The sequence below is a fragment of the Spermophilus citellus genome (assembly GCF_964194105.1).
Source record: "Spermophilus citellus genome assembly, chromosome: 6".
NCBI classification, from domain to species: Eukaryota; Metazoa; Chordata; class Mammalia; order Rodentia; family Sciuridae; genus Spermophilus; species Spermophilus citellus.
This window is the reverse complement of record NC_138187.1, coordinates 81,224,032-81,246,036: the sequence shown is the minus strand read 5'-3', so window position 1 is coordinate 81,246,036 and position 22,005 is coordinate 81,224,032. Positions and strand designations below refer to the sequence as shown.

The window sequence follows — 22,005 nt, the reverse complement described above, 5'->3', positions numbered from 1 at the left end:
GAGCAGTTAGTAGCACACTTGGCTTTTTTAAACAGTGACAGTTGTATATTTTTTTAAGAGCTGTGAAATTTGTTTTTATTTGGACCTTACTTCTGGCTTTGCTATATTGTTTCTAATATGGAAAAGAAGAAAGAGTATAAGCAGTACTTGAATTTGGTATTAAGCTGTAATATTATTTGGCTTTTTAAAGACTAGGTAGATATTTTGCTGAGATTCTTTGTGGAAGCAGAAATAAATCCTCCGGAAACTTGTGTGGTTATTGTCTGTGTTTAATTGTGATGTGAATTTATTCCCGATTGATGCCTCTGATGTGAATATTTTTTAGTAATAGAAAGGGAGTTGCCATTGGAATGCTTTGGATTGATATTTAAGTTTCTGAACACCGCACTTAATTTTATTAAAAAGATTTTGTTTTATAGGACTGTCATTCTTTAAAAAATTTCAAAAACCAATAGCTGCATTCCTATATGTGTTCGAATGAACTAAACAAGAGACGAGCATGTGTGTGTTAGTAGTAATGCTGTCAATCAGCCAAAAAACTCAAATTTGTGGGAGAGAAGAAATCAATGTGGCAAATTAATAGGTGTCTGTTTCATGTCTTTTCTAATTAGCTAACTCCATCTTCTATGAAGTCTGTTTTGCTTTGTTGAAAACAATCTGAGATTTTTTGTTCATCATAAATATTTCAGTCTAATGATGTTGCTATGTGAAATAATTTAGGCACTCCCCTGAGAATATATGGGAGAACCCCCAAACACATAACCAACCAGTAATCCCAGCGACTTGGGAGGCCAAAACAGGAGAATTGAAAGATCAAGGCCAGTTTCAGCATCTTAGCAGAACCCTGTCTCAAAATTTAAAAAGTAAAAATAGATGTGGCTCCGTGGTAGAGCACTCACCTAGCGTCTGTGAGGCACTGAGTTTGATATTCAACACCATATTAAAAAAATAAATAAAAAAATACATAAATAAAATAAAGGTTTTTTTTTTTTTTTTTGAATAGAAGAACTGTTGCATCTGTGGGTTCAATCCCTAGTACTTCCCCCACAAGGGGTGAGAAAACAGTTAACCATGGCCCTCTTCAAATAAAGAGTTGTGATAATTCAGTAGAATATGTCTTGGCATTATACAATAAGCATATCACAAATTGTATTCGAACAAATTTATATACTTTGTATATCTAAAAGGTGTGTTTTCAAAATTGGTTTCATTCACTATGTACCACGTGTTTATAGGTGTGTGTTTATTCTGGTCTGTGAAGTATTCTGACAGCAAGCCTTGAGTAACTGCTCATAAAATCACTTTATATAGACTCTTAGAATCCTCTGTAGTGTGACTGCGCCTTCCTGTATTATATAGTTTCATCCTTTAAGTTCAACTTGCTTTGTTTTTTTAAACCAAAGAAGTGAAAACTTTCATTCAGCTTTTTAGCCATTTTTTATACAATTTCACTTTCTATCTGTAGTTCATACTACTGTCCAGTAATGGAATTTTTTTTGAAGCATTTTTATTGTTATTTAAAAACTGTATTTACTATTGCTAATTAACTTTTTTTTTTTTTTTTTGTATTTTGCTTCTTCACCTAGGCTAAGGTTATTCTAGCACTGAAATGTATTGATAGCTCATGAAAACTATTTGTTGGTTGTTTATAGAATAGTGTAAACAATAACTAGGCCATTTGGTGTGGTGGTGCTCGCCTGTAATCCCATGACTAGGGAGGCTAAGGAGGGAGGATCCTAAGGAAAAAAAAAATAACTAGGCCATTTTTCTGTGTATGAACTTATATGAACTCATGCTTTGGTTATCTTTCTGGCCTACTATCCATTTTGCTTTTGTTCTAGACTCCCTTTCTCCTTCTCAGACTCTCTCTCCCTTTCCATCTCTTTCTTACCCTTACTCCATCACTCTCCTATTCCCTCTTCCCCTTTATATATCTCTTTTTGTTCTTTCTGCTTTTTATAGTGTTCTTCTTCCACTGCTTGTCTGGTTTATATTGGATTTAACCAGAGCCAAATCTGTTCCATTTCTCCACTCTTCTCACTCCCTGGGTTTTATTTATTAATTTATTTTTCATGTGGTATTAATCCATATCTATGATTCCCAATCTATAATTTTATTTCAGATTTTATGGTTGACTTCAACCTAGGTAGCCAGTTTGCCTTTTTACTTAACAGTGTTTTGATAGTTAACAGGCATTGCAAACTCAACATATTCCACCCCTGCTACCTACCTTCCCCTTTTCTGTACTCCTTCTTTTAATGAGTAGTGCTACTGTCTACTTATTTGTCCAGATCAAAAACTAGGTCATTATCCTTGACTCCTCATAGCTAAAATCCTGTTGAGTATATTCCAAATCCCAGTGCCACTACCCAAGTTCAGGCATCAGTTGCACCTACCTGATGAACCATGAAAACAGGCTTCCTAAGGAGTTCAGTAACCCAGCTGTGCTCCTTTCCAGAGTTTGATCCCTACCATAATCAGTGATCCTCCTGAAATAGAAAGGCCAATACAGAGAGTAAGGAGAGGGAGAGTAACAGAAAAGTGAGCTACATTCTTCCCATATAAAATAATTTTCTTACTTCCTATTGCCTTTGAAATAAAGTTGAGACTCCTTAGAAGTATTAAAAGACTTGGGCTGCCCTTCTCCTATCTCCCTTGTTACTTCTTTCTATACTTCCTGTACTGAACTCCTTTCAGGTCTGTAGAGACAGAACAGTATTTCTCTTAACTTTAGAAATCTGTAAATATATTCTTTCAACCTTTTTCCACTCTCTCCTCCCCCTCTTCCCGATTCTCCATGGCTGATCTTCACTTACTCTGATCTTTTCTTCCTCAGGAAAGCCTTTTCTGACTCTTCAAGCCTGGGATTAGTAGTCTGTAGTGCATTATCCTAAAACAGGATGAACTGTGAGCAGCATTTAGAAGTCTGTTTATCTCTAGCCCCCATGGATTGTGGTCCTCATTAGAGCAGAGACTATGTTTGTTTCCACAGTGTCTGACACATAAGTGTTCAGAATATATTTGTTGAATGAATAAATATGCACAAAAAGCTTTAAATTTTATTAAATGTTCACTTAAATTCTAGTACACTGTACTCTCTTGATTATTCTCCTTACTTATTGTCCCCTCCTGATCTTCATACACCTCAGGGCTCAATTTGATCTTCTTTACTTCTTCTATATTCAGTTTCATGGTTTTAAAATATCAAATATATATTGCTAGTTCATATATATGGAATATAACACACACATGTATAATGTATATACACATACAAATACCTCTGTGTGTGTGTGTTCACTTCTAACTTACCCCTCTGTCTCTTAAATTCAGATTCCTACATCCAACTGACCTGACCACTATGAATCTCCACTTGGATATTAAAAGGCATATCCAAAACCAAATTCCTGATTCTCTGCATCCGTTCCCCATCTTCCTCCAATTGCTCCTATTAGTCTGCCTCATCTCAAGCAATAGCAATTTGACCCTTCCAGGACAGGCATCTTGGAGTGATTTTTTTTATGTCTTTCTTTTTTTCTCAGATATGGCATGCAAATCTGGTTGACTGGTCTCTCAGCTTCAGTCCTTGTGAGCCTGGAGTCTGTAACAGTAACAGTAATCACACAGTAATCTCCCCACAGTAATCAGAGTAGATCATTTATAAATCAGATCTTGTCACTCCTTTTTTCAAATTCCTGTCAAAGGGTTTCTCATTTCTCTGGAGATTATTAAAGGCCAAAGTTTTTATGGTGATCTGTAAAGCCAAGAACAACCTACTCTCCTACCTCCCTGACCTCACTTTCTGTTACTCTTCCCCTCCTTACTCTGTACTGGCCTTTCTTATCTTCACCATGCACATCAAGCTTGGTTAGTTCCCCCAGAGCCTTCCCACTTGCTGAATCTTCTTGGAACAGTCTTCCAGGTTTCTACTTGGCTCACTTCCTTGTCTCTTAGGGCCATTGCTTAGAGGTCACCTTCCCAGTGAATCTTTGCCAGCACTCTTTTGTGACTCCCCTGCTCCTCATGCCTGCCATGCCTTACCCTGCCCAGCAGCCCTCCTTCCTTGCTTTATTTATCTCTATATCATATAATGTCCACTTGAAGTGCTTATATATCAGATTTGGCTTATTTATTTGATACAAGTAATGTATATAGAATGTAAATATTAAGAGTGCAGAGTTTGTCTATTTCATTCATTTTGTATTTTATGTGCTTAGAACAGTATCTAGCCCTTAATAAGTTCTCTGTAAATACATTGTTTAAAAATTAATCAAGACTAGAAAAATTCCAAAATGTTATTTAGTTTGTGTGTAGGCATATAAGTATGTGAACACTTATTTTAGATTATGCAAAACATGTAGAGTATGAAGTTCATGTTTTTGCTTAGATTTCCTCTCCACCTTAAATTCCATTCTATTTAAATTATAACTGCTGTTCAAATTTCTGAGGCGTTTTTTTTTGTTGTGGTTTTTTCATCTTTCTTACCTTTGGGAAGCTGGTTACCAAGTAATAATAACCAAGATAATATGCAGTTTAGAGATATGAAATCATTTTCACTGAGGGGTAATGAATAACTAACAACTGGAAAGATAGGAAAAGCTATAAAAAAGTAATGTGTCTCTTTTAACAATGTTTTATTTCTTAAAATGAATATCCAGTATATGTTCCTTTTTATGTATTTTTATTTCTTCTGTCGTAAATATTTCGTGATCAGTTCAAAAAGAGATCACAACATTGACTATGATAAAATGTCAACAGTTGTTAATTCTGGATAATGAGAATATTGAAATTGCATTATTTTCTCTTTCTTGAATTTTTTCTTTATTTAATTCTCAGACTACTATAAAAAAGATACTATTTGCAGATTTTAGAAAATAGGTTGTGTTTACCATTTTTGTGAAAATCAGGTTGCCAGCAAACTACAATGCTTAAAACAATATTTAAATAGTTTTAAAGAAGTTTGTTTTCTTCTTTGGAGGCCTAGGATTTATTCTGGGCTAGCTATAACATAACTATTACTTAATTTCAATGTTTGTATTGCTACAGGTTAGGGTTAAAGGCTGTGAGGATGAGAATAATGGCAGTGGCAGCATCCGGTTATTGTTGCTGAGCGGCATTTCTGCATTTCTGCATTTCGAAGAAGCCTGGTGAATGTATGGAGTGGGACATATCACTAGATAAATGAGTACTCAGATCTGGAGAAAATTTCTCCATAGATTACTTTGAGTTCCTTGGCATTCATTCCTTCTAAGTACAGCATCTTTCAGAGTCCATTGTGTCTTTTATTTGTTTTGTTTTTGTGGTGCTGGGGATTGAACCTAGGGCCTTGTGCATACATGGCAAGCAATCTACCAACTGAGCTATATCCCCAGCCCAAAAGTCTGTTGTGTCTTCATTTCATGTTCTTCATTTCTTTAGCTACTACCAGGTTAAGTAACAGAACAAAAGTAATATTCAGTTTCTTTTGTTCTTTGTTTTGTGAAGGGACTTGTCTTCTTATTATATTTAACACTGTGTTGATTTAAGTGTGGGTAGTGCGAGTGTTGATAAGATGCACAGATGCTGTTGTTGAATTCAGCTATTTTCTGTTACAGAAGGAACATATGGTAGGCACTTGTTTTTCTTTCTGGTTGATGTGATTAGATTACTAAAATGAATGGTTATTGTACTTGAAAATTGTCTTAGTATTTATCTACTTTTAATTGACCTTAAGGAATTAAATGTTCTAAAATATTATAAGCCTTCTATATGTTCTGTTGCTTTGAAGTAGACATCTTTGTGTAAAAGCTCAGTTTTGGATTGGTGTAGTTGTGAGTAGTGCCATGTATGCAGTGCTTCTTATGATCTTTCAGATTCTTTGTCTTTCTCGTAACCTAATAAGACTTAGTTTCTGGACTTCATATTCTTTTGTTTACTGCAATAATTTTTACTATATCTTAAGAGGACTTATATTCTTAAGAGCATCTTGATTTCCTCCGTATTTACAAGATAGAGTATCATTAAAAATCAGTGGATACAAAACTGGATTTATAATTATATGTAGACATTTCTTCTGAATGTGGCTTAGCTAGTCTGATCTTGTAACTAATAGACACTTTAACCTTAAGGTATCTAGACATCCTTAATACTCAGTATCTTTCTAATAAATAAAAATTCTGTATTTAAAATAAGTTATGTAAGCTTGATCAGTAAGACCTGCTTTTTCATCTTCAAATTCTGCATGTTGGCTTCTGGAAATACATTATGTACTAGTGGATGTGAGGAGAAGGGAAAGCTCTGGGCACACTGTTAAAATCAGATCTTAAATGTAATGCTTTTAGGGAATTGTTTTTCAGTTTGTTTTTTCATTTAATAATGTATCATAGACATACCTCTTTGTCTAAAGGTTGTATAGATAGGTCTTGTCCATTTTGTAAACGGAGGAAAAGAAACTTTAAAAGTACAGTCCAAATCTGTTTTCAAAGGCTATAATGTAAAAGAGGGATTAGATTTATTTGTATGATTAAAAAGGGTAGAACTAGGATCAATGGATAGGTAGATGGGCCAATTTATTTAGTCCACTAGTTGGAATTTTTTTTTTTAATTAGAAATTAACTGAAGTTTAGGTGTTTTTGAAGAGGTAGGGTAGTAAATGACCTTCAATTAAATGTATTATTGAGGAAATTTCCTGCTTTGCTAGTAATTTAAATCAGGCAATCTGGTGAGCATTAGAATCACTTGGACAACTTTTAAAATTTCGGATTCATGATTCTACCGATTTTTTTTTTTTTTTTTTTTTTTAGAGAGAGAGAGAGTGAGAGAGGAGAGCGAGAGAGAGAATTTTTAATATTTATTTTTTTTAGTTCTCGGCGGACACAACATCTTTGTTGGTATGTGGTGCTGAGGATCGAACCGGGGCCGCACGCATGCCAGGCGAGCGCACTAGCTACCGCTTGAGCCACATCCCCAGCCCCCATGATCCTACCGATTTAATAAATCAAAATCCCTGGGTGTGACCTCAAAACCTTAATTTTGGGCAGTCATTGCTTAATCTAGTTGTTATCCAAGTTTGGAACCAACAGGACTAGATGACATTCACAGATCCTTCCAAGATCTAAATTCTTATGATACCCTGATTTTGGAATTGTTATAAGCAAACTGAAGTCATTGTAAAGAAAACAGGCAGACATATGAAGGGAAATTTTAAATTTTAAATGGCTGTAAACCAGTGAACATTTCTCTCTCTCTCTCTCTTTTTTTTTTTTCTTTTTGTACTGGAGAATGAACTCTGCTTTACCACTGAACCACATCCCCAGTCCTTTTTTTTTTTTTTTGGAGACAGAATCTCTTAAGTTGCTAAGGCTGCCTAGAACTTTTAATCCTCTTGCTTCAACCTCCTGAATTGCTGGGTTTATGGGTGTGTGCCATGGTGCCTGGCAATAAGGTATTCTTTTCAAATAAGGTAAATTTTGTGTCAAAAGAGCACTTTAAAATTACAACAGTTGTAGATGTTGTACTTTTTATATGTATGCTACATACTTAAATCAAAAGTTAAAAATTTTAAAGTGATAGAATTCTTTGTCTTATTGCAGCTAATATTGTTGCTTTTAAGCTGTATTATGAAAGTGTTTTGTTGGCATCATTTACAGAAGGGTATTTTTTAAAAATTAAATTTATTTATTTTACAGTAGAATGCATTTGGACATATAGTACACAAATGGAGCACAACTTCTCATTCCTCTGGCTGTACGTGGTTCAGAGTCTTCCAGTAGTGTAATCATACATGTATATAGGTTAATAATGCCTGTCTCTTTCTCTGTCCTTCCCATCCCCACAACCCCATCCCTCCCCTCTACACAAACCAAAGTTCCTTCATTAGAAGGGTATATTTTCCTTAAGCAAAAACTCAGAATAAATTAGTTTGTGCATGTTGTAATCACTTGTTCATATTAAAACTTTACCAAAAATAGGAAAAGTTCAGTGGAAGAATATATAAATGTAAGATGTCCTTTATCTAGTTACACATTGTGAAAGGTAACAGGAATCATTCCACCATAAATCTTTAATAACTGATAATTAATAAAGTATTTCCCCCTGCATACCCTTGCCCATTTCATAGCAGTGGCAGTTCTCTCCCTGTTGAATCAATCTTGTCTTTAAGTCTCATTGAATTGGATAATATGATGCAAGTACAATGCAAACTAATTGCAATGTCTAATTGTTAATTCTGCAAAAGAAGCAGGATTTCTTTTTTTTTATTTTTTTAATTTTTATTTTATTTTATTTTCTTTATTGGTTGTTCACAACATTACAAAGCTCTTGACATATCATATTTCATACATTAGATGGAAGTGGGTTATGAACCCCCAATTTTACCCCAAATGCAGATTGCAGAATCACGTTGGTTACACATCCACAATTTTACATAATGCCCTATTAGTAATTGTTGTATTCTGCTACCTTTCCTATCCCCTACTATCCCCCCTCCCCTCCCATCTTCTCTCTCTACCCCATCTACTGTAATTCATTTCTCTCCTTGTTTATTATCCCATTCCCCTCACAACCTCTTATATGTAATTTTGTATAGCAATGAGGGTCTCCCTTCATTTCCATGCAATTTCCATTTTCTCTCCCTTTCCCTCCCATCTCATGTCTCTGTTTAATGTTAATCTTTTCTTCCTGCTCTTCCTCCCTTCTCTGTTCATAGTTGCTCTCATTATATCAAAGAAGACATTTGGTATTTGTTTTTTAGGGATTGGCTAGCTTCACTAAGCATAATCTGCTCTAGTGCCATCCATTTCCCTGCAAATTCTATGATTTTGTCATTTTTTATTGCTGCATAGTACTCCATTGTGTATAGATGCCACATTTTTTTTATCCATTCATCTATTGAAGGGCATCTGGGTTGGTTCCACAGTCTAGCTATTGTGAATTGTGCTGCTATGAACATCGATGTGGCCGTATCCCTGTAGCATGCTCTTTTAAGGTCTTCAGGGAATAGTCCGAGAAGGGCAATAGCAGGGTCAAATGGTGGTTCCATTCCCAGCTTTCCCAGGAATCTCCAAACTGCTTTCCAAATTGGCCGCACCAATTTGCAGTCCCACCAGCAATGTACAAGTGTACCCTTTTCTCCACATCCTCGCCAGCACTTGTTGTTGTTTGACTTCATAGTGGCTGCCAATCTTACTGGAGTGAGATGGTATCTTAGGGTGGTTTTGATTTGCATTTCTCTGACTGCTAGGGATGGTGAAGGAAGCAGGATTTCTTGAAGTTGGTGAAAGTGATGAAGGCAAAGCCACTGACAAAGGATCTGGCAGTGAGGCCAGTTAACAAATGAAGAAAATGTAATCAAGGTTGATAGGCATCTCAAAGGAGAGCAAGTTGAATTCGAAGAATTAAGAGAAGCTTTTGAGAAAACTGATACCTTTGGGTATGATTTCGTAGAAGGGGATGTATTTCTTTGTTTTTTTAATATTAATTTTTTAAAGTTTAGTTTAGCTTGTTTTTTTAAAAAAATTTAATTGTAGATGGATACAATACCTTTATTTTATTTACTTTTTAAAAATATTTATTTATTTTTTAGTTTTCGGTGGACACAAAATCTTTGTTGGTATGTGGTGCTGAGGATCGAATCCGGGCCGCATGCATGCCAGGCGAGCGCGCTACCCCTTGAGCCACATCCCCAGCCCCTATTTACTTATTTTTTAATGTGATGCTGAGGATCAAACCCAGGGCCTCACATGTGCTACACAAGCACTCTGCCACTAAGCTACAACCCCAGCTCAGGGGTGTATTTCTTTTCTTTCAGAAAGTGAAATTTAGTTGGACTCAAGTTTTTTGTTTTTTTTTTTTCCTTTAGCTTTTTGCCAAGAGACACTAAAACGTAAGCATGAATGTTTTGATGGAAGAAGAAATGGGTATAGTGAACAGATTTCCTTTTTTCTATAGACAGTGCTACTGAGAGTTAATAGAAAATTCTGTCTTTTCTATTTGACTTTGAAATGAAGCTATTTAAAGGTCCAAGGTTAGCTTCCTAAGAGGTTGTATTGTTAAAGTAGTCCTTATATGCCTAAAGTTCAGTCAGTGTCTGCCAACATTTCTGATCCCCATGGGTCTTTCCTTCCCAGGAGCACCAGTAATGCCTTAGCAAAATGTGCAGTTGATTCAGATCTTTACTGTTAGGAACATGACACTGCAGACTTTGTGGGAGAGATTAGGTAACATTGGAGTCTACTTTGGGATGGTATGAGCCAGACTAGAATCTCTAGCAGAAGGTCTTGACAGAACCATAGTTTATTGCTGCTAGAACTGTCTCTGCCCTGAATGTGCAGATACATGGATTCTCTCCAGCTCAGGAACTTAGAATACTTTTTTCTTGTTTAATCCTTGACTGATGCCACCACCCTTGACTGTTTTTATTTAACCAACATAATTTTTATTTTTAACTTTGATTTTCAAACAAGTTATTCAAACATTGTATTTGGATCATTCTGTATCTCTAGGATAAAGGTAGGCCTATATTTAAAGACCTAAAATGTACATGTAAATCAGGAAACATAACAATAATCCCAAACATATGGCTTGGAAAATAAATGCTACTACTTAATTTTCCTAAACTATAGTGAAGTGTTTAAAATTTATTTATTTTTTTATACAGTTATTGATTTGTGGAGAGACTATCCCTCTGTTTCCCACACTGGTCTTGAACTCAGGTTATCCTCCTGCCTCAGCCTTTTAATTGTTGGGATACTTGGCATATTTTTGATAGGAGAATAGTGTGTCTTTTGTACTTTGTTTTGAATTGACTGCAGATTAGATAGAGATGTTATGTTAATATCTTAAAAGGATTTTGAACTTGAGAAACCAGTTGGTACTATTAACTAAAACAGAGTACACCAATATCAAGAGTAAAATGGAGGATATTATTCAGAGCCTACAGACATTGAAAGGACAAAAAGGGAATTTTATGAACAACTTTATGTCAGTGAATTTGATCACTTAAATGGGCAAATTCCTTGAGAGATGTAAATGACCAAACTAAAAAAGAAATCTGAATAGTGCCATATGTTTTGAAAAAATTGCATTTGTAATTAAAAATGCCCCTACAAAGAAGATTCTAGATCCAGTTGGTACACTGATATATCCTATCATATATTACATCTAGCAATATATGAAAAGGATAGTGTGTTATGACTACATTGGAGTCATCTTAGGAATGAAAATTAGTATCTCAGTGTAATTTACTGTTATAACAGAATAATGTAGAAAGTTCTTATGATCTCAGTAAATAAAGAAAAAGCATCTGACAAAATGTAAGTCATTTAGTATCAAAACTCAGAAAATGGAATATAATGACACTTTCTCAGTATGATAAAAATAATCTATGAAAAAAATCTACAGCTATTATACTTTGTTGAAATGTTGAACATTTTCCTGCTAAGATCAGAAATGGAGCAAGGATGTCTGCTTTCAACATTTCTGTTTAATATTATACTAGAGGTCCTATTTAATAAGTCAAGGAAATAAATAAGGAAAAACAAAATTGGAAGGAATATACAAAAAGCAACATAAACAACCCAACTAGAACTAGGAAGTGAATTTTTCAAGGTCAGAGGTTGCAGGGTTACTATACAATTTTTCCTTCCTTCTACTGGGGATTGAACCCATGGGATACTTTACCACTCAGCTACATTCCCTGTCTTTTAATTTTTTAATATTTCGAGACAGGGTCTGAGACTTGATCCTTCTGTAATCCCGGTCTCCAGAGTTGCTGGGATTACAGGTGTGCACCACCATGTCCAGACTTTTTTTTATTTCTATATATTAAAAACAACTGGAAAATGGAAATTAATAGGAGTAGCATTATTTCAGTATTTTAATGAGGACCTAAATTGAGACTCACCTACAAATTACTTCATAGAACTCAATACCAATCAAGATATGGCAGGCTACTTTTTTCTTTCTTTCTTTGGTACAAATCAACAAGACTTAGGTGAAATGCAAAGAACATAGAGGAGCCAGATCAATTTTGAATAAGAACAAAGGTGGAGGACTTACAGTACTGTTTTATAATACTTATTAAAAAAGATAATGTAGAATTGGTGTACTGATTGACTTATACGAGAAGCGAAGAAAATGGAGAGTTAGTTGGTCTTTTTTTTTTTTTGGTACTAGAGGTTGAACTCAGGGACACTCAACCACTAGGCCACATGCCCAGCCTTGTTTTGTATTTTATTTAGAGACAGGGTCTTACTGAGTTTTTTAGCACCTTACTAAGTTGTGTGAGGCTGGCTTTGAACTCATGATCCTTCTGTTTCAGCCTCCTGAGCCACCAGGATTACAGGCATGCACCAACACACCTGGTTGAAAAAGGAGAGTTGGAAAACCCATGTATTTCCATTTGAGTTTGGTGGTACTATGGAACAAGTGGATAGTAATATGAAAAAAAATGAATTTTCATCTTTATATCATATCACACAGAAAAGTTAACCCAAAATAGATCATTGATGTAAATGTAAAAGCTGACTATAAAACTTCTAACGAAGAACAAAATAATATACATGGTTTTTGAGTTGACAAAGATTTCTGTGACAGGACACAAACAGCATTAACCAGGGAAAACAAAACAAAAGACTAGTTAGACTTCGTCAAAATTAAAAACTTAGACTCTTTGTAAAATACCTGTAAGAAAATGAAAAATCAGCTAGGTGCACTTGTGAATGCCTATAATCCCAGTGACTCAGAAAGTTAAGGCAGGAAGATGGGCAAGCTTGAGGCCAGCCTGGGCAGTTTATGGAGATCCTGTGTCAAAATAAAAAGGGCTGGGGCTATAGCTCAGTGTTAGAGCATCCCTGGATTCAGTCCCCAGTACTTAAAAACAAAACCAAACAAAACAGGGAGAAAAGATTCACAAAATATATATCTGATCAAGGACTGGCTTCCAGAATATATAAAGAACTCTTATGACTCAATAGTAAGACAAACAACCCAGTTTTAAAAATGGGCAAAAAGTTGAACTCCACACAAGATCTGTAAATGACAAATAAGCACATGAATATGTTCAACAACATTGATAATCAGGGGAAAATGCAAATTAAAACTACAACAAGATATCATTATGCACCCCTTAGAATCAAACTAAAATTAAGAAGAATAAGTACCGTGTGTGTGTGTGTGTGTGTGTGTGTGTGTGTGTGTGTGTGTAAAATTGAACTTTCATACATTGCTTGATAGGGATGTTAAATGCCATGTAGTAAAACATTTGGCAGTTTCTCCAAGAGTCAAAGATACATCTACCATGTGGCTTATTTTTATGTATTTATGTTCATTTAACAGTTAACATCCCCAAGTTTTAAACAGCCCAAATGTCTATCAATAGATGAATGGATAAACAAATTATACTATATCCATGTAATGAAACAAATTATACTATATCCATGTAATGAAACACTGCTCAGCAATAAAAAAAAGAATGAATTAAGGATACACACAACAACATATGTGAATCTAAAAAATGTTGAGAAAAAGAAGCCAGACATGAAAGAGGCATGAAGGAACATGGTGCTGTGGAAATGCTCTGTATCTTAATTGTTTGGTAGAGTTGATTATATGTATTCATTTATCAGAATTCATTGAACTATACATTTAAAATGGATCCTTTTTATTATTTGAGCCTCAGCAAAATTGATTTATAATAAAAAAAGATTGGCAATAGCAAATTTCAGTGAGGATATAGAGAGCAGCTGAAGCTCTGATATATTGCTGATGACAGTTTAAAATGGTGCAACATATTTTAAAAAGCCTTTGGCAGTTTCATGTATACTTAACCACTTAGCTACATCCCCAGCTCATTTTTATTTTTATTTTGAGACAGGGTCTTCCTAGGTTGATGAGGCTGGCTTTGAACTTGTGATCTTCTTGCCTCAGTCTCCTGAGCCATGGGGATTATAGACATGTACCACCATGCCTGTTGGGAGTTTCTTGTAAAATTCACTGTGTATCTACCTTAGGACCCAGCATTTCCATCCCTAGATTATATCTCAAGAGAAATAAAACACATGTCCACGAAAAGATTTGTATAGGAGTGTTCATAGGGTTGACTGATGGTAATCCCAAAGTAGAGACAACTCAAATGTCCATTAACAGAAAACTGATAAAAATTGTAGTATATTCATACTATAAAAAAATATTTTTCAATAATAAAAAGCAGCCTGGATGAATAGCAGAAACATACTAAACAAAAGAAGGAGGAAGACAAAAGGGTACATGCTATGTGATTTCATTCATAAAAAGTTATTTATTTATTTATTTATTTCATTAAAAGTTTTAGAGCAGACAGAACTAATATATAGCAGTAGAAACCAAATGGTTGTCTTTAGGGTGTGTCTAGGTGAGTACATAGGGAAACTCTCTGGAGGTCACAGAAATGTTCTATATCTTGATGTGGTTATAAGTTATGGACTTGTAAGATTTCATGAATTGTACACTTAAGATCTCCATATTATACTGTAAATTAATATTTATACATGAGAACACAAAAGACAAAATTAAAATGTAAAACATGTTGGAAAAAATTAAGAATATAAAGAAGTTAAAGAGAAAAACTAAAACTGTTGGATAAGACAGCACCTTACCTAGTACTAAAATATTAGATCTGTTCTCTTCCACTCTTGTTTCCTCAATTTTTTTAAAAGAAGAGAATCAGAATGTTTTTAGTGTCTATGATTCTTCAGGTCTAATTTCACAACTTTAATAGAAAATTGCTTTCGGGTAGTTGAACTCTTAAACCCTGGACTTAAATTAAGTTGTACCTCTAATATATTCAGTTACTCTTATCTTCCTAAGTCCTTCAGCAAAATTGTAGTAATTTTGTTTTTTTTATAGAGGAAAGTTTTAAAATTTTATTTCCTTAATTGTAGGTCATAGTAATAAATAAAAATAGTGAAACTGAAAAACAACTGAGAGCATATATATTGCAACAAATTGTTAGGTTGCAAAAAGTTGATTTTTGAGTTTAATGAGACTGGTAAGCAAATACTAGTTGACTTCATAGAACCTTTGATTTGTTTTGGAAATGAAGATAAGTAAACTTCTCTGAGTACACTTAGTAAAAAAGTGATAACTAGTTTGTTAAGTATTGTTTTCTTTAGTTATGCCCAATGACTACATTTTGGTGTTCAGGAATTCTTGATTAACTCTTCTTTTTTTTTTTTTTAATACTGTAATAAAGTATACATGACATAAAATTTACAATTTTAACCTATTTTAAGTGCATAATTCAGTACATTAGATGTATGGTCATAAGGTTGTATAATCATCATCTCTGTCTTTCCAGAATGTTTTTTATCATCCCAAACCGAAACTCTGTTAAGTAATAACTTCCTATTCGCTCTACCTCCTAGTAACCTCTATTCTATTTCAGTTGTAGATTTGCCTATTCTAGATACCTTATATCAGTGGAATCATACAATATTTGTTCTTTTGTGTTGATTTACTTTACATAATGTTTTCAAGGTTTATCCAATTATTGGAGTTCTAGTTATTAGAGCTCCAGTATCCTTTTATGGCTGAATAATATACAATTGTATGAATATATCATTTTTTATTATCCATTCATCTGTTGATGGAAGCTTGGGTTGTTTCCATCTTTGGCTATTGTGAATAATGCTGCTATGAATGTTGGTATACATGTTTCTTTTTGAATCTCTATTTTTGTCTTTTTTGAGAGTGGGATTGATGGCAGGGTGCTTCAGGCAGAGAGAACCATGTGGGAAAGGCAAAATGTGAGAGAATGACTAAATACAAAAAATGCCAAAAAATTAAGGAAGAAAAGTCCTATTAAAATAGTAATATAATATAAACCATATAAGATTTTCCTCTTCCATTGTCTTTATGTAACATGAAATGCACACATTTTAGTGTTTGAAAAGTCTTTGCAATGCTTTTCTTTCTAGTTCAGAACTGTTTTGGCACGTGAGGGTGTACCACATAGGACATCTCTGGTATGTTTTGTATCCAGCGTTAGATTCTTAAAAAAACAGAAACAAAAAACTAGGGTTTGGCCAGCTGTAATCCAGTGAGTAATTTTTTTTTTTAAAGTTAACCTGTAAAATCTGTTAATATTCACAATCAAACTGATTTGAGGACCCTGAGAAACAAGAATTAGTGATAATATTTTTAAAGTTTTCTGTTTTGAGGGGTTAAATTATAGAGTTCTCTGTTTTAATAAATTCTGGTTTTGGGTGCTTCATCTGTCTAACCTTTGCTTCTGCTATTTTTTTTTCCTTGACCACTTTATAGTCTGTAAACTGGTGGGGCAAGAAAAATGCGTTTGTTTCTTTTAGATTAACTGTATATTTCTAGAAGAATTTGTTTGTTAAGATGGTCTTAGGGGCTGGGACTGTAGCTCAATGGTAGAGCACTTGCCTAGCACTTGAGAGGCACTGGGTTTGAGGTCAGCACCACATAAAAACAAACAAACAAACAAATAAATAAACAAATAGATATAGTGTCCACAAAACTAAAAAAAAATTAAAAAAGATGATTTTAAACTTTTGACAGGAAAACAGTCTAGTTGGATCACTCGCTCTCTCCCCCACCCCCTTTTGAGAGATCATGAGAATAGATTCCCAACAGCTAGAGATCAGAGAGTTTTTGCACAGAGTAGTATAGTTGTTAAAGAGCCATATAGTTTTTTACTCTTATTTTTCTTGGTCTGTAAATATATAAATCAGGAAAAAGTTATTAGTAGTCCTTTTGATATTTGCTATACAGTAAGTAATTGCATCATTTGTCTTTGACTTTGAATGTTTTGCAACTTTTAATATTTTTTATTTCTGTTGCATGTTAGACATTTATGCTATTGACATTTATTAGCCTTAATATTTATTTAGTGTTAAAGTACTATTCAGTACTTTGTAAGTGCTAAACTGTAATGTCTGTTTTCTAGAAATATACAATGAGAGGAAGTAGATTTTAGATAATTTTACAGTTATTAAAGGAGAACATTTTAACTCATTAAGTACCTCAAATCTTATTTATCACAGTTAATCTTCATAACAACTCTGCAAGGTATGTACTATTGTATGCATTTTTAAATTGTGGAAACTGGGGTTCAGAGTTAACTTCAAGATCACACAGATCTTCTGAATATCATTTCTTGACATTTATAGATTGGTCATATTCTTGATGAAAACCTATGGTTCATTTAAAGATGACCTACTGTAACAGGATTTAAGGAACATAGACTTATTTCACTTATTGCCTTGTTTTCCAACCTCATGTCTTGCTGGAAATGATATATCCATAGTACTCTGGCTTATGAGAAGTCTGAAGTCTTTTCATGTCTGCTCATGTTCCTTCTGTATGAAATACCTTTCCCCCATGTCTTGTCATTTATGTAAGTCCCACACTTCCTTCAAAGTTTTACTTGGTTTGTAAGCTTTTCTGACCTTATTAATCCCAGGTAGAAAGTATTTTCTCAGTTTTAAGGTACATGGTCTTGCTTTCTATGGATTTCTTCCTACATGTTTTCTCTTCTAAACTCTGTCTAGTTACCTTTATTTGTAGTGTTGTTTGTATAGATCTGTATGTAATCCCTTATCTAGAAGGGTTGGGTATTTCAGAATTCACGAGTTTTCACATTTTAGAAACGTAAGATGATGCAGGTTCTAGGACAGCATTCAACCATCAGAAGTAGCTGCTATGAAATGTATGACTGTTTACACTGTAGGAAATGTATGACTATTTACCCTGTAGGCTTGGAAAGGCTTATCATGAGCAGGTCAGGTTTTTCTGTCGGGGAGTTACAAGAGATGTTTTCACTTTCAGAGCTGTTTGAAATTTAGAAACATCAATGTGGGGTTATAGATATAGATTAACTACTTTTTGTGAAGTATAGACTGTATTTTCTAAAAAATCTTGTAATTGTATGAAACTTTATAATATTTTTGCTTCTTTCCCTTTATTTGTGGAAATGAATTGGTTTCTTAATCACCTTTCAAAGTTTGTGTACTCGTGTCTATTAATTTATCTATACCTGTCTGGTAGATGCAAATGTATGTCATGTATTTCAAAGGTCATTGTACCTTGAAGTTGTCCCATTTTTGGCCAGTGGACTTCTTTTATTTTGATGATGAATCCTTTTAGACATGAGCCTCATTGTCTTTGGGGGCTTGCTAATTATCTGGTATGATTTTCTAGTTCATCTTTTATGTAGTTTTTCACTCCAGGACCTAGAATCAGCCATGTCTTCAAGAAAATCCTGGGTTCTTCCAGTGGGAATGATATTTCAAGACCATGTGTGGTTAGGGATGCTCATTGCTACTGAGTTACACTTGACTGTAGGTCTTTACACACACACACACACACACACACACACACACACAGACACACACATGGAGTTTGACTTTTTTTTTTGAAACAACTTTGAGTTCACATAAAAGCTGAAAAATAGTACTGAGAGTTTCCTTATATCCTTTACCTAGAGTTCCGTAACATAAATGTCTTATATAATAATAGTATAATTATCAAAAGCAGGAAATTAGTAATAATATTGTTATAGTATTACTGTTATACTTTTTTGCCTTGTTAATTTTTTTGAGATAATGAGTCATAATGATATTTCCTTTCAAATTCAGGACTAGAAGTTTTTATTTTTTGGCATTAGATCTGGTTCTTTCTCCTTCCACATTAAAAATGAGGACAAAATGAGGCATTAGTATATATATTGCCAAATTACTCATGTGACTTTATTCCAAATATCACACACAACAATCTAGAAAAATAGTGAAAAAGTAGCACCCTATCAATATGATTACTGAAAACAGTTATATTTCTTTCCTGGGCTTTCCCTATTTTCTTATTAAGTTGTACTATATCTGCTTTATCAAACTATATAGGCATTATGTATATACTCTCTCCTTTTTTTCCCCCTCTTTTTTCTGGTACCAGGGATTGAACCCAGAGGTGCTTAACTACTAAGCCACTTCCCAAGCCTTTTTTATTTTTTGTTTTGAGACAGGGTCTTGCCAAGTTGCTGAGGGCTTTACTAAGCTTCTAGTTGGCTTTGAACTTGTGATCCTCCTGCCTCCCGAGCTGCTGGGTTTACAGGTGTGTGCCACTGTGCATGCCTGGCTACTCTCTCCCTTTTAACCCTTTTACTTTTGGTACAGATAGCTATATTTAATGCTCTAGATCTTATGCCCATGTTTGTATAATCATGTAGATGATCTGGAGCTCATTCTGTGATAGATTCTTTAGGAGGAGGTATGGACACACAATTCCTAGAGTTCTCACATGTAGATAAGTTTGTGACCTTTGTAACTTAAAGTGTTTGGCTGGGCATGTTATCTTTGATCACGTTTATCCTTTATTATGTTTATCCTTGATCACGTTTTCTTTCTTGTGATGTCTTCAGTATGATGCTGCATTTTGTTGTTTTAAAAAAACTTTTTGCTGTTTAAAAGTCTGATGGTCGTCTAATCCATGATAAATCACTTGGTGTTTCTGCTTAGATACATAAAGGATTTATTTATTTATTTTTTGGTCTTTCAAGCTTTGCAATTTTGCTAGATTATATCTTCATGATGATCATTTTGAGTTCATAGTTTCAGGTATCCTTAGTTCCCTTCAATGTACATTTTAGTATCTGTTCTGTTTTCTGCTTGGCTGTTTGGTTTTCTTCTTAAGGGATTCTCTTGTACACATACTGAAATCTCCTTGTCTATCTTAAGTATTTGTTACATTCTCCTATATCTCTTCTAGCTTAGTCTTTATTTCTGAATTAATTTCTTCTGATTTCTTTCCTGAGTTCCATCAGCTCATTTTTGAGTTTGTGCAATTGCAAAATAATTATGTTCTTTCATATCTTTTTTTTTTAATGTCTTTTAACTTGTACTACTCAATTTGAGTTTTGTTTCTAGTAGTGTCTCCTCAAATATGCAGCTTTTTCTTGGGAAGGAGATTTGCTTCTCCATTTTGTAGTCTTGAGTTTGGATTTTCTAACTAACTCTGTCTCCTTCAGACATGACCATAGATTCGTATTTATATACCTCGTGTCGAGTGGGTAAAACTTATCCTAGTTTTAGTTGTTTCTCTCATATTGGCTGTTGTTCTTTCCAGTGAGTACCTCTTGGCTGTTTGGGCCTACCATGATAAATTACATAAACTTGTTGGCCTAACACAACAAAAATCATATTTGCTCACACTTCTGGTAGCTCCAAGTATTCCTTAGTCTGTGGCAGCATAACTCTAGTCTCTACCTTTGTCTTCATGTGGCCTTCTTCACCTGATGTTCAGTCTTCCTCTGCCTTTTTCTTGTAAGGTCACACGTCATTGTCCCATCTAGGTAATTCAGGATGATCTCAAGATCCTTACCTTAATTATATCTACAAGACTCTTTTCCTAAATAAGGTCCATTCTTTGGTTCCAGGTGGATGTATCTTTTTTTAGGGATGATGCATTATGGGCAGTCTGTTCAGTCACATGCCCTGCTGTTTCCCTTTGACTTTTTCTCTGAAGATCCTGATGTTGTGTAGAATTTGTTATTATTAGTGATTTGTCTGTCCTCACTTTTATTTTGAGGTTCATTGGCATACCTTTTCAACTTAACTTATTTATTTATTTTTTGTGGTCCTGGGGATTGAACCCAAGGGCCTTGTGCATGCGTGGCAAGCACTCTACCAACTGAGCTATACCCCCAGCCTGTCAGCTTAAGTTTTGTTGTTAATATTGCCCATGTGATATTTTATTTTTTTGGCTTGCTGTCTACATTTTCTTTTTTCTGGGGAGGAGAGAATTTAGGGGAGATTTCCAATCACTTTTAAATAAGGAAGAGTTGGATAATCATTTAAATTTTTCCTTCATGAGTTTTCTAAAGGATTTTTCAGGTGGAGATGTTCCCCATGGGAACCATGAAAGTGTAAAAATCAAACTGTGAGTTCAAACTGTACTACAAAGCAATAGTAACAAAAACAGCGTGGTACTGGTACCGAAACAGGCAGGTGGACCAATGGTACAGAATAGAGGACACAGAAACCAATCCACAAAATTACAACTTTCTTATATTTGATAAAGGGGCTAAAAACATGCAATGGAGGAAGGATAGCATCTTCAACAAATGGTGCTGGGAAAATTGGAAATCCATATGCAACAAAATGAAACTGAATCCCTTTCTCTTGCCATGCACAAAAGTTAACTCAAAATGGATCAAGGAGCTAGATATCAAATCAGAGACACTGTGTCTGATAGAAGAAAAAGTTGGCTCCGATCTACATACTGTGGGGTCGGGCTTCAAATTCCTTAATAGGACACCCATAGCCCAAGAGTTAATAACAAGAATAAACAAATGGGACTTACTTAAACTAAAAAGTTTTTTCTCAGCAAGAGAAACAATAAGAGAGGTAAATAGAGAACCTACATCCTGGGAACAAATTTTTACCCCTCACACTTCAGATAGAGCCCTAATATCCAGAATATACAAAGAACTCAAAAAATTAAACAATAAGATAACAAATAACCCAATCAACAAATGGGCCAAGGACCTGAACAGACACTTCACAGAGGAGGACATACAATCAATCAACAAGTACATGAAAAAATGCTCACCATCTCTAGCAATCAGAGAAATGCAAATCAAAACCACCCTAAGATACCATCTCCCTCCAGTAAGATTGGCAGCCATTATGAAGTCAAACAACAATAAGTGTTGGCGAGGATGTGGGAAAAGGGTACACTTGTACACTGCTGGTGGGGCTGCAAATTGGTGAGGCCAATTTGGAAAGCAGTATGGAGATTCCTGGGAAAGCTGGGAATGGATCCACCATTTGACCCAGCTATCGCCCTTCTCGGACTATTCCCTGAGGATCTTAAAAGAGCGTACTATAGGGATACTGCCACATCAATGATCATAGCGGCACAATTCACAATAGCTAGATTGTGGAACCAACCTAGATGCCCTTCAATAGATGAATGGATAAAAAAAATGTGGCATCTATACACAATGGAGTATTACGTAGCACTAAAAAATGA

General features: G+C 34.7%; 1 protein-coding gene across 7 annotated transcripts in view; it reads left to right on the top strand.

Annotated features, from left to right (window-relative positions):
- The window catches only part of ARHGAP21 (Rho GTPase activating protein 21), a 140,097-nt gene that overhangs the window by 3,716 nt on the left and 114,376 nt on the right, over positions 1–22,005 (top strand). The gene's annotated exons all lie outside the window — the stretch shown is intronic.